General features: G+C 36.9%; 2 protein-coding genes across 4 annotated transcripts in view; one reads left to right on the top strand and one right to left on the bottom strand.

The window, feature by feature from the left end:
- The window catches only part of LOC126756006 (G protein alpha o subunit), a 110402-nt gene that overhangs the window by 19666 nt on the left and 78012 nt on the right, over window positions 1-12724 (bottom strand). The window lies entirely within an intron of this gene.
- The window catches only part of LOC126756005 (probable cytochrome P450 49a1), a 29306-nt gene continuing 19876 nt past the window's right edge, over window positions 3295-12724 (top strand). Inside the window, exon 1 of the mRNA XM_050468791.1 lies at window positions 3295-4172. The gene's annotated coding sequence lies outside the window, so the exon portion shown is untranslated. The remainder of the gene's footprint in view (window positions 4173-12724) is intronic.

The following is a 12724-nucleotide window of genomic DNA, read 5'->3' as shown; positions in this document are numbered from 1 at the left end:
TTTCACATTGTAACATAGGAATGTCAGAATAATGTCATATACCAAATTTGGTTGAAATCGGTCGAGCAGGTCTCCAGATAACATAGAGGGGTCAGAATAATGTTATATACCAAATTTGGTTGAAATCGATGGAGCAGGTTCCGAGATATGTTATTTCATCTAAATGTGAACGGTGCCACACCCATTGTCCAATTTTAGCCCGGGGTCCTATAAAGCTCTCTCTATCATCCCGGGTATAAAATTTAATATTTGTGGAGTATTTATTTATTGATTTATCGCGCTTTTAGTAGTTTTTAACGGAACCGTCATATGGGAAGTGGACGGGGTTATCATCCAATTTCATCCATCCTCACACTGTTGGTAGGAGTTCTTACAAGAATTGCTCTAGGCAAATTTGGTTGTGGTAGCTTTAGTGGTTTAAGATATATGTATGTTCATTAAACTAATTAGAGGGCAAGGCTAGTTTTCTAATTATATCTCGCTTAGTTTTAGGTGATAAAAACAACCGTTAGATGAACAAAAAAATATGTTAAATAGATCAGATCATCCTAGTGAACCGACCTCGACGGTTACGACAAATTGGTAGTTTTTTGGGGAGAAAACTTGTGCAGCATTAATGCTAATGGACCAATTCGCATACGGACTTGGCTAAATTGACTCAGCTGAGCATTTAAACTCAGTCAGCAAGCGGAAGTACCGGGTATAGAGAAGGTCAGGCAATATTGTTGGCTTTGTCGACGCCACAGATTGACTCCAGCTCACTGGCTTGTCAACTCCACTTGTTCATAATTTGACTTCCCGCTCACAGCAACACCTTTAGCAATGCAAAACAGTTGAAATAGCAAAGCAAGAAGCTTTTTTAGACGATTCCGAGACGGAGTTAATACCAAGCTGTGAACGATAAAAAGAGAGCTTTAAATGCAAAACAGATCAAGAACAAGCTGCAAGACAAAGCAGATATGGCCCAAAAACGACAGGAAAAGAAGTAAGAACTTTTTAAATAGACGCAAAAATAGTATATGCCGACTTACAACGACTATAACGAGACACTGGCCTTGAACATGTACTAAAAATGAGCTTGCCTTATAACAATATTTGAAGCAGCTGCAAGCAAGAAGGGAACTGCACGCAAACTGTTTTCCACTTTACTTGTGAATGCCCAGCCTATCTCCAACCGGATCAAAATACTTGGAACCCACCAAGTTTTGAATAGCTGTTCACAAAAAGAATGACGAATATAAGTAGTTTCATTGAGAGCATCAAATGCTTTGAGCGCAACGATGAAACGGACTGTTATGATCTTAACAAAAATCGTATATTCTATCTGATTGTGCTTGAGGACGAATCTGTTTTTTTTTTTTGTGAAAATGGAAGGGCTAGATTGTTAGAGTTCAAGTTCATACAGGGTGCTACTGGAAAAGTTGTTTACTACACAAGTTGTGCTTAGACTATATGAAACCGTGCCTTTTTCATGGATGAACCGAAGCTCAATCGTAAGTTTGGAGGAACAGTATTCTCACGGCAGCTCTCTATCAACTTTTGTTCCAAAGTGTCAGACCATTGCAGTGTCTTTCAAGCGGAAGTGGCAGCTAGTAAGGTAGCAACAGATGTACTGTGCAGTCAGCTGCTCAGTGAGCTTAAAACTAGTTAAGGATATCTTCTGATATGTTTACTTGACGAATTACATAAATAAATTTGCAACTACTATATTTTGTCTTAACTATTTTTAAAGGTTAAGCTTTGTGGGCATAGTTCTTGTCTTCCAAATGTAATTAAATTTCCTCTTTTAAATTACATTTCGTTGGCATGGATAATTTAGTTCACATAACTTAGGGCGGAAATTACATAAATATTTATGTCTGACCAAGCAAAACAGGAATACATATAACGACCCGTATAAACATTACATAACTTTCTAAGCAAGTGCTGTTAGTATGTCTGAGCAAATGACAGAGTTGGTAGGCAATTTAACTATGCACAACTTAATAACAGTACTTAGGCAAACTGCTCTGACGAAGCTAGAGCAAAACTGTCGACCAACTGTGAAGAGATGGGAAGAGTATTGAAGCAAATTAACGACCTTTTTACATAATAGATATTGCATACAAATAAAATTCATTGAAATGACTGGAGAATAGGGGAATAAGTAGGAAATAAGTGAATATATAATTCTGGGATTAGTGTTGATATAATACAACTTTTACAGATTTCTTATTAAATAATAATGTCGACTGGAAAATCTGAACAAAAACTTAGATATAATTTTATATTATCGAAGTACTTTTGCATATTTGGAAACACTGTGTACACTCTTTGCTACAAATTTACTACTCTTTCATAAGCAGGTTAACATAATTTCTGAAAAGTAGTAAAGGTCTTGGTGCAACTTAGTCTAAGAGGTAGTCTTTGTGGTTCCTAAAAACTCCTATACCTCCTACTGGGTAATAAGACTATTACAAATCGACTAAGCGCCTTGAGTCTATCACAAATTTGTTGAGACGACTAATATCAATCCCGACTTGGTTTTCTGCTTCGCCGAAATTAAGACTACCGAGATTTTTCATCCTCAGTCTTGCAAAGGCTGGACAACGGGGAAGATGGTGCCTGGATGAAATACCTCAGACTTCTCCAAACGACTTTGACAACTAACGTCCAACAAGTTTTTAACCTTACCGCATGAATGCCTACTGGGCAGTGTGCAGTAAGAACCTGTATGATTGCGGCAAGGTGAATACTGCCACAGACTGGTAGTTCAGTAGATTTTCTGCTTCCTTTTGCAGGCTTAAAGAATCTTGCAGTCACGCAGGTGCTGGTCTTCGACCGGCGTATGCTAAGCACACCCAAGGTCCATGTCCATTTGTTCAACGTTTGCAACTCACGTAAATTTATTACCAAAATAATAGTTCTGTTCTCGCGACTCATCACGCGCTGCGTCCAATATTCGGCCGACATAATCGCCCAGCAGATTCGGTATTCGAAAACGAAGCCATCAATTTTATTTCTTATTTGAAAACAATATGTCTCAAAAACACATTTTAGTTCAATAATTTCTTTACAAAACGCCGTCTCCGTAGTTACATATCAAAAAGCAAACAACTTGAAATGAAGCAATATGCGTCAAATGTGCGAAAGATCTGTAGAAGAGGAAACGGAAAAGGTGTGAAATACACGACGATCGCTTCCGCTCGCATACGAAATCGGCGAAGAGCTGCACGAACGGCGAAAACACACACATACAAGCAACCTGAACTGAGTAGCTTATCGTCATATATCAGTTGGCTAGTATTGCTCAATGCCGGCGCTCACTACTGCAATGCCACAAGTGGAACCGCGCTGGTGCGCCGCTGAGCTGAGCTTACGTTAGCCACTCTATAGGCCATAAAGACTAGCGTTGAGCGTTGTTAATACAGTTTGCAGAGCACTGCACGTCAGCTTTCCTGAACTCCATATAAGATCGCGCGCGCAGCCACGGCAAAGTTTAGTTTGGCGTGCGCGTTTCGTGAAGACAAGTGTTTCTGGGTTATTCGGTTGGGACTCAGTCAAGTGCTAACGTGCCACATGTTGTTGTCAGTGCAGCCGTGCAATTGGCGTTCGCTTCTACTTTGTTTGCTAATGTGAAATTATTTGACGCTGTTGTAACGGCATCACCAACACTAACACAAGCAAATACAATTTTAATTCAAAAAATCCGATTTCGTGTGGCAAATTGCTAAAGTGTAATTTGTCAAAAATATTACCGCATGGCTTGTTACCATTGTTGTTGCAAATAGCTCGCGCGCGCGCGTGTGTGTGTGTGTGTGTTTCTTGTAGCATTCCAAATCGCAATCAAAGCTCACTTTGCAATCAGCGACGAATAAGGTCTTTGTACGCCTCTGTCGTCCGCCGTCGCCGGTGCACTCGAGTGTGAAAACATTTGCAACAGTTGCTGCTCGAAGTCTCAAAGTTGTTGTTGTTGTATTTATTATATTGTTTTGTGTTTTGTGTTTAAATGCAATTCTTTTGATATCAACTTCGTTGCACTTGAACGAATGCTATAAAAGCAACGAGGCACCTGGCCGCTTACAACAAAGAAGAATAAGGAAAACAGGCAACGACAACAAAAATATAAAAAAAAAAAACACAAAAGCAAATATATAAAAAACTGCAAATTACAAGTGTCACGCCAACAAAAGGTAAGGAACCGCTGCCAAATCTTTATGTGCGCTCGACTTTTGAGTGCTCTACAAGGTTATCGTCTCCACAAATATGCATTAGACAGCTTGCCATGTCTGTCGCTAATGCCGCGTAAAGAATTTAAAGTTTTGTTACTAGAAAAAATATTCAGCTGGAGAGCCTTGACAAGTTGTCCGCGTAGTGTACAAGTGGCCATTCAGTTGCGTGTGCCGTGCAAGTTTAAGTGGTATTGACAGAAGCACCATTTAAGGATAAGATTTTGAATGGAAAACTTGACGTGAGCAGGCATTTAGTGTCGAAAGTATTATAAAGAAACTTGCAGTGTCTTCTAAAATGGTTATGCTTCAAGTTAAACGAAGTCGAATGAGTGAAATCGACAGTTAACGAGGTCGAACGCAAAGGCTTAGAGTCAAGCCACAATTTTTTTCTTACAACTGCTTAACATTCTTTGCACTGATACTATTCCGAACCAAAACTCTAAACTAGTATGCATGAGGGCGAAACTATGACTCATTAAGGGGTTGCATGGGTTTCCTCGGGTAAAAATTGTTTAATTGTTACAAACATACACTATCCGTATTCACAAAGAAGTTTTCAAATTTTTGGAAAAAAAATTTTAAACTCGGCCATTGCGACGTCATTTCCGGTGACCGCTCGTAAAAAAGATGCGAACGCGTTGGCAGGATAACTCCTTACATGATCATCTAAAGTGAAAAAATATGTGTTTTGGTTAAAACTTTAACTTACAACTTAGACGAAGAGAAAAAAACTGAAAATTGGATTTTTGGCAGACATTTTTCCAAAAAAAAAAAAATGAAAGTTTCAAAAATAAAAGTAAAAATTTCGCGACATTTTTTCTTCAAATAGTTTTAATCGAAAAAATCCCCCGTCCAAGTCTTTAAGAATTGTATCTCAAAGATCTGTGTAAAATTTCATGAAGATCGGTCGTGATCTTGCCAACCGACTTCAAAACCAGAGTTTCGAGAAAAACGGGTTTAAAGACAACGCACTTAGCTTAGCTAGCTTTGAGCGCACAAGTTCTTAAGGCGGTACCTCCGGAACTATTACTCAGATCAACTTAAAAATTTAGGACAATATTCTAGTGTTATAGAATTTAGGAAGACAATAAAAAATCGATTTTTTGAAACCCGAAAACCCATGAAACTCCTTGAGTTGTGGACTCAAGTTTTTGAATTAGGAAAAAATTTTTTTGGAATTTGAGAAAATTTTTGTAAAATCTAACAAAGCACATCTCTAACCAGAAGATCGGATAAATCAGAAAAATAAATATTCGCTCATAGATTTAACGCTTCGGATCTTAATTTATAAAACTTTCGCTTAAAAAGTGATGAGCAAGCCGTGAGCCTTAGTGTGCCCACTAGCGTAAAATTTTGAAATTTTTTTTATTATTTTGGTTTGCATATTTTGATAGTTTATACCCTAAAAACTATCATACCAGAAGTTAAGATATTTTTTGAGGCACAGGCAGCTAAAGATTAGCCGCTCAATACAATCAGCGCCATCGATTTCAACAAAAAACATTTTTCGAAAATGCTGCAGTCATTACTATGATACATATTATGCGGTCATATAGTTTCCCATACAATGATCTGTCAGTTTCTTGATCTAATCGTTTCATTTGGCAGGCGAAAAGCGACCAAAATTTTGGATAAATTCCAACTTTTTTTAAAGGCCGCCATTTCGTAATTTTTTTGAGCATCTTTTTTAAAGAGCGATTATTTATTTTTAAGATTTAAGCTAAGAAAAAGGATCCAATGAAGGACGACCTCTTTTAGCGCCGTCGGAGATCGCGTGTAACTCGAAAAATATTTAATTTTTTTCTTCAAAAAATTTAGAGTATTTGTGAAGAATGCATAAAATAGAACAGGGTAGATAATTTTTCAAAAAAAAAAAAAAAAAAAAAAAAATACTAGCAGGATGAAACCCAACGGAAACGAAAGATAAAATAACAAATATTAAGGGAAAAGTTATTTACGACCGATCTGCGGTCGGGAAAACGAAAGGGGAGAGGTTTAGTTGAATTTGTAAGGATTAGGAATGGTTTATCGCGATTTCCGGCAAAACTACGAGTCCTATAGAAACGAGTTATATTGCAATGTTGTAGGGAAAGAAAAGGTCTATAATTTTTTTATAAAGAATTTTTCAACATAATCTCAAAAATTTATTTGAAAAATTCAAAAACACAATTTTTGGGATTTTTTTTATTTTCATCTCAATCTCAAAATCTCAAAAATTTTATTCTTTCACGAAATTTGGTGAAAATGTACCTGCTTATCTTCCAAACGCACTGTGTTTTTTTAATTTAAAATATATATTATTTTTCCTTACATTGACGTAATATCAAAAAAAGCCTTGAATTTCAATCAAAAAATTTCAAGTCAAATAATTTTTTTTAAGTCAGTAGCCATCACGGTCTGTTGGTATAAGGACCCCGTTCACGTGTTAAGCACGGTATTTTCGGAATTTGACAAAGCTTGCCGAATAATCCATTTTTTTTACAATGTAGTGTGCCTAATATCCGAAGCACTGAAAAATATGATAGACATATTTAAATTATATATATATCTAAAGAGCTCTATGTTATATTAGGATCTATTGAGAACTGAAATTTTCAAATGGTTTTTGTTATAGGTAAACTAATTTGCGAAGAAACGTCACCCTTGTGGCATAAAAATGCTCTCTTAGCCCGACAATGGCAAATCGAACTTTTCGGTTCAGTCAAAAGAATCAATTATACTTGTATGTAGTTTTAAAGAAGAGCTTATTTTAAGAAATGTTAATTTTTTTTCTTTATGTACGCTACACATGGCTTTTCGATCTCATCAGAAGTATCTATGGACGAACAGGCGGTGTGGTATCCACATTTCGGTGAAAATACTTCATTCATTATAGAAGTATATAATTTTGTACTTTTAAATATTTGACGTTTCTACCACTGTTAGATATTTGGCTGTCTTTTGCTACTATTAGAAAATGTTGCTTGGTGATTGGAGCTACTTACAAGCAATAAGTGGCCTTCAAATGATAAACAGATTTTGTCTCGTTCCAGTCCGTGCAGTTTGTTTACATTTTATTAAATTTGTAGCAATCATTCAAAGTTTATCATAACAACCACAGCTAAGTGCACGTCTAGACACATACATACACATTAACGGACAGTTAACAGTGAGTATGCAGTTTCAACTTGTGGCTCTTCATATTAACAGTCATCACAGCCATCAATATTGACACAATAAGCTCTAGGTCAATATCACTTGGCTAGATGATTAGATAAATAACAGAGATCACAACAATAACAAGAAGTGTTAAATATGGAATTTATGTGAAGTGGTTCATTATAACAGAAAATAATAAATAAAGAGAGAGAGAAAGAGAAGAATAAAGTTATGAATGCAAAAAAATAGGTTGAGCAGACAAATTAGTTTGTTTGGCAACTAAATCCAAGTAATTTCCATATCAAAAGTACGAGAATGCAGATGAATATATTATATTATAAATGTGCCAAGCATTTAAAAAAATATCCAGTTTCACACTAGGCGAGGTATAGGCTGTGGATGAGCATCAGCTAATGATAAAGCCGAACACGAAAGGGAAACCCGGGATTAGACTTTGCTTGATAATGTTCGAAGTGTTTTGGCAAATAATTTAGCAGCTTTTGTAGGTATATGTATATAAATAACAGGATTAGTGAAAATTCCTCAGCCTATCATAGTAAAATATTTGTTCCTTTTTTTTTTATTCAACATAGTTTCCTTTAAGGTTGATACAACCAACCCTCCTTTGTTTCGATACGATTTTTGTAGCATGATTTGACCTGTGCTTCAAGCCTCAATTTCGGCGGTCACCTCTTCATTCGCCAAATATTTCTTCCCAGTGAGCATTCTTTTGAGGTCTTAGAACAAGAAATAGGTCATCCAAAATTATTTTGTGGACTTTTTTTTATGTTTTCGGCGGTGACAATCTCTTTTGAGCGTCCTCTGCGTTCACCGTATTCGATGCTCATTTCAAAACGTCTAAACTTAACATCCTTGATGTTTGATTTTCCTGGGGCAGTGTTCGAAAACTCATCATCAAGCTAAGGTTTTGCTTCAACTGTATTTTTTTTTTTCAAAAAACAATATTCTATCAAACTGAGAAATTCCTTTTTATCGATTTTTCCACAAAAACAAAAGTTGCTTCACTCAAAATTATATACAAGGTGCGTTCCAAAGTAAACAGGACTTAAAAAAAAAAAACAGAACAAATGGTTTTTTCGGCAAAATCAATTTATTTTATTCAAAATAGTCTCCTTCTGCTTCAATACAACTTTTTGCACGGTGCAAATCATGTTCGCCAGTATGGCGGTGCAAGCCTCTACGTCTGCATAACGCTTTCCTTTCACGGGCAAATGCATTTTTCCGAAAAGAAAGAAGTCGCACGGTGCCATATCAGGTGAATACGGGGAGTGGTTAATGGTTAAAATGTGATTTTTGCTCAAATAATCGGTCACAAGCGGCGATCGATGAGACGGCGCATTATCGTGCAACAAACACCAACTTTCATCTTCGCGATATTCGGGCCGAACACGTCGAATACGGCGCACCAAACGCTTCAAAACTCCAAAGTGAATTCGCGCACAGTTTCGATAAAATTTCCGATGATCATGGATTTTGATTAGCCCACATGTTGATAGTCATTTATGTCCTCACGACCACTTTGAAAACGTGGAAACCACTCGTGCACTCTGCTACGGGATAGGCAATCATCGCCATAAACTTGTTTCATCAATTGAAACGTTTCGGTAAAAGTTTTACTAATTTTAAAACAAAATTTAATGTTGGCTCTTTGTTCGAAGCTCATTTTCGCACCGTTAACACAAACATACTGACACTTAAAACGCAATAACTTCACTTACAATCGATGAAAAGTCATGAAATTCTTACTGGACAATCGATAAAGATAGCAGATTCTAACGCACCAGTCGACTGACAGATGGCGCCAACAGGGGGCGCTAGATTCTGTTTACTTTGGAACGCACCTTGTAACTCATAAATTAAAAAGCCGACAGCTGTTAAATTTATACACGCCTTTTGAAGGTTAGGACTAACTAAAAATCCTATGGATTAAATTCAAGTAGCGCCATCTGTGTCAGACCGGAGACTTTTCAATTGATTTGTTGCATATATATAAATATATAGGTATATAATAGCTATGTATATAATTACATAAGCAAATTGTGCATAACCGCCTTCTGATAGCAACAACAAGCGTGCGACTCATTCCAGTCAAGGTTGAAGAAAATAAATGCAACTTAATGGCCTATTCTCGCATAAAGTTAGTTTCATTAAGTGTCAGCAGCAACAACAAATAATAACGTAACAATTTTTTTAAGTGCTGTTGTGTTACTGGCACAGCTTGGCATATAAAATTACATTTTAATATTTAATAGCAACTTCTAACACACTTACACATATTTTCGGTTGAGTGCGTCGAATGTAAATTTATGCTGTCAACAAATGTTGCACTAATGATGGCTTAGACTAATGTTGCCAACTGACTGTTTATTCAGTGCAACAATGTATCTTCAGAGTTAATATACATTTTTATACCCTGAACTTAGAAGAACTTGGAGAATTTCGAACTCTGAAGTGCCTGCCTACCATGCACTCACTATGGGTTTTTGATAGGCCTTGGGTTCCGACTTTATATCCTGAACAGAGTATATTAAGTTAGCCACGAAGTTTTCAATACCCAAAAACAAACGTCAGAGAAAGGATATATGGAAAGTGTATATGGTATACGATCAGCGTGACAAGCTGAGTCGATTCAGCCATGTCCACATGTCTGAACGCCTGTTTATATATCTGGTATATAAGCGAACTAGCCCGTTGGTTTCTGAGATATCGATCTAAAATCACGCATATGTCCTTTACTCTTCAAGGAACAGCTCATTTATCGGAATCGCTGATATCGGTGTACTTTAGCAAATAGCTGTCATACAAACTTAACGATAACAATAAAGTGGACAATTTTTTGATTATATTTAACGAGATATCTTCACGAAATTTGGCAACTATTATTATTAAAGGCAAAGACACTATATAGGTTAGGTGAGGTTAGGCCAATAAGGCACGCATAGACCAGTTTGGTACTTTGCGATGCCAAGGAGTTTAGTTACTAGGTCCATGAGGAGTAGTCATCCCTTAGGATCCTTGCGCTTGACGCGAATTTGAACAAACTCTGTGGCCTCACTATCGATGCCTCCTCCAGTGTATTAGGCCATGGGGACCCCAGATGCTTACAGAGTAGTCTTGCCAATGCGGGACAAATGCACAAGAGATGCTCCATTGTTTCCCTGGTACCCCGCTCTAGACGTTTCCTCCTCACTATTTCATTGCCCTCGATGCCTTTGTGGCCTGGCACACAGTAGAAGTCACGTTGCTTGCTCCTGGCAACACTTTCTACTGCTGCTCTGCTTCCCAAGACACTTCTGGCCGATATGCGATACGAGGTTACTGCCATGATTGCTGTTTGGTTGTCTACGTAGATGTTGATTCTGGAATTGCCTGCAGATGCATTAAAGGCCAGCTCCGTTGCTTTCGCAATAGCAGAGACCTCAGCTTGAAATATACTGCAGTGGTCCGGCAACTTAAAAGGCTGCCTTATGTCTAGCTTTGAGCAGTATATCCCCGCATCAACTCCATCGTCCATTTTCGAGCCTTTCGTATAAATGTTTAGAGTGTTGCGCCTAACTAACATTCCTTTACGCCAACCACCTTTTTCTATGTTTACTTTGAACCTTCTTTCCCAATTGAAAAGTGGTGATGTAGTCGGTGTTTGCCCAACCACCATTACCCACCGAGCTATGCTCGAAGGTTCTATTTGTAGATTTTATATGATAAGCCAGTAGTCGTCCCGCCGATTCCGCTGCACAGTTTTCAGCGAAGAGATCTATAGGTGACAGGTTCAAGAGCCGCCGTTGGAGTTCTTCTTAAACCGTTATGCACAGAGCCTCTGAACCCTTTCCATTGGCTTCCGGTAGGTGGATTTCCGTACTATATAATCTCCGCAGAAATTGTTTACATCGAATATATTTATATACCAAACAGCTGCCATACGAACTGAACGATCGGAATCAAGTTCGTGCAAGCAATCTTTTTTCACTTGTGAAGGGTATGATGGCTTCGATACAATCGAAGTTAACGTCTTTTTTTATTTTTCTTGTATTTAGCTTGCGAATTTTTAATCAGTAGTTTGAAAAGTGTGTGTAAAAATAAATATTTTCGTATGTACATATTTATAATTGCACTCATCTGCTGTTAGCTCTGTGAATACACGAATTGGCTGAGATTAACGCATAAATATTTGCACGAAAGAAGTGTTTGTGTTGAACTTTTAAAGGAAATTGCAGATTGAAAATATGCACTAAGTAAATATTAGTTTTTATTTTTAGTTACAAAGTGAGGTTAGGTTTGGTTATATAGCGTGTATGATGTTAATGGGTCTAGTAAAAAAAAAATTATTTTTGCATTAAATTTCAGCTATAAATTTGCACTGTAATGATCCGATTTAAGGGGCCATACCAGTGTGACACTTTTTTTTTGGTTTTTAGATAGTTTATACGAGTATATTCAGAAATATCCTGTGAAATCGGCAAGGTCGTATCTTGAATAGTTTTTGAATGGCAGCGTTCTAAACAGCGACCGCTCAGAGGTGCAAACATATATAAGTGCAACTTTAAACGCGTTTTTCTCGAAACGACATTTTTCAAAAATGCTGACATCATAACTCAACGAGAAATTGACCGATCGATCATAGTTGAATACATTTGCTATACAATAGACTACGGTCTTTTTGATTGGTTGAAAATTGTCAATTTGGCATTAAAAAAAGACCATTTTTTTGGCAAAAAAAAAGATTTTTTTTTTCAAAACTACGTCATTTTCTTAATTTTTGATATTTTTCAAAGATCGTAGTTCATTGTATAGAAAATATATTTAAGTTTAATAAACATTTCGAATTTTTTTGTTTAGCTACTCATTCGACCGGAATCATGCCAGCAGTTGAGGCACTTTTTTTTCGGCACTTCCGCAGACAGCACATAACTCCGTAATTTTTCAATATTTTTGTAAAAAAAAAAATGTTTAATAGAGCTAAAAATATACTTCATTACGTCGAAACATTCAATCTAGTACTTTCTTTTAAAAAAATTCACGGAAATCGCCTAATTTTTCATGCGTCACATTGGTATAGCCCCTTAAGTTGAATATTCACCATTTTATTCCGTAACTTTTTGCCTTCTTTTCTTTTGATGATAATTTCATAATGTCACTCTAATGGAAGCTTCTTTTTTTCCCATTTTGCAAAAAAAAAGAAACAAAATGGAACAGGGTATTTTATCAAATTTATTCGAACTATAAGGTAACGTATCTGCCAACCCACCACTGAAGTTCCACGAGCTTTTGGTGAGCCACTAACGATGCGTTTGGCTTGGCGTTGTCTTGTGGGAACATAAACTTCAAACAGTGGCCATTAAGGAGTCAGTAGGGTA

This window comes from Bactrocera neohumeralis, chromosome 4, assembly GCF_024586455.1.
Source record: "Bactrocera neohumeralis isolate Rockhampton chromosome 4, APGP_CSIRO_Bneo_wtdbg2-racon-allhic-juicebox.fasta_v2, whole genome shotgun sequence".
NCBI classification, from domain to species: domain Eukaryota; kingdom Metazoa; phylum Arthropoda; class Insecta; order Diptera; family Tephritidae; genus Bactrocera; species Bactrocera neohumeralis.
This window is presented reverse-complemented; position numbering and strand designations above follow the sequence as displayed.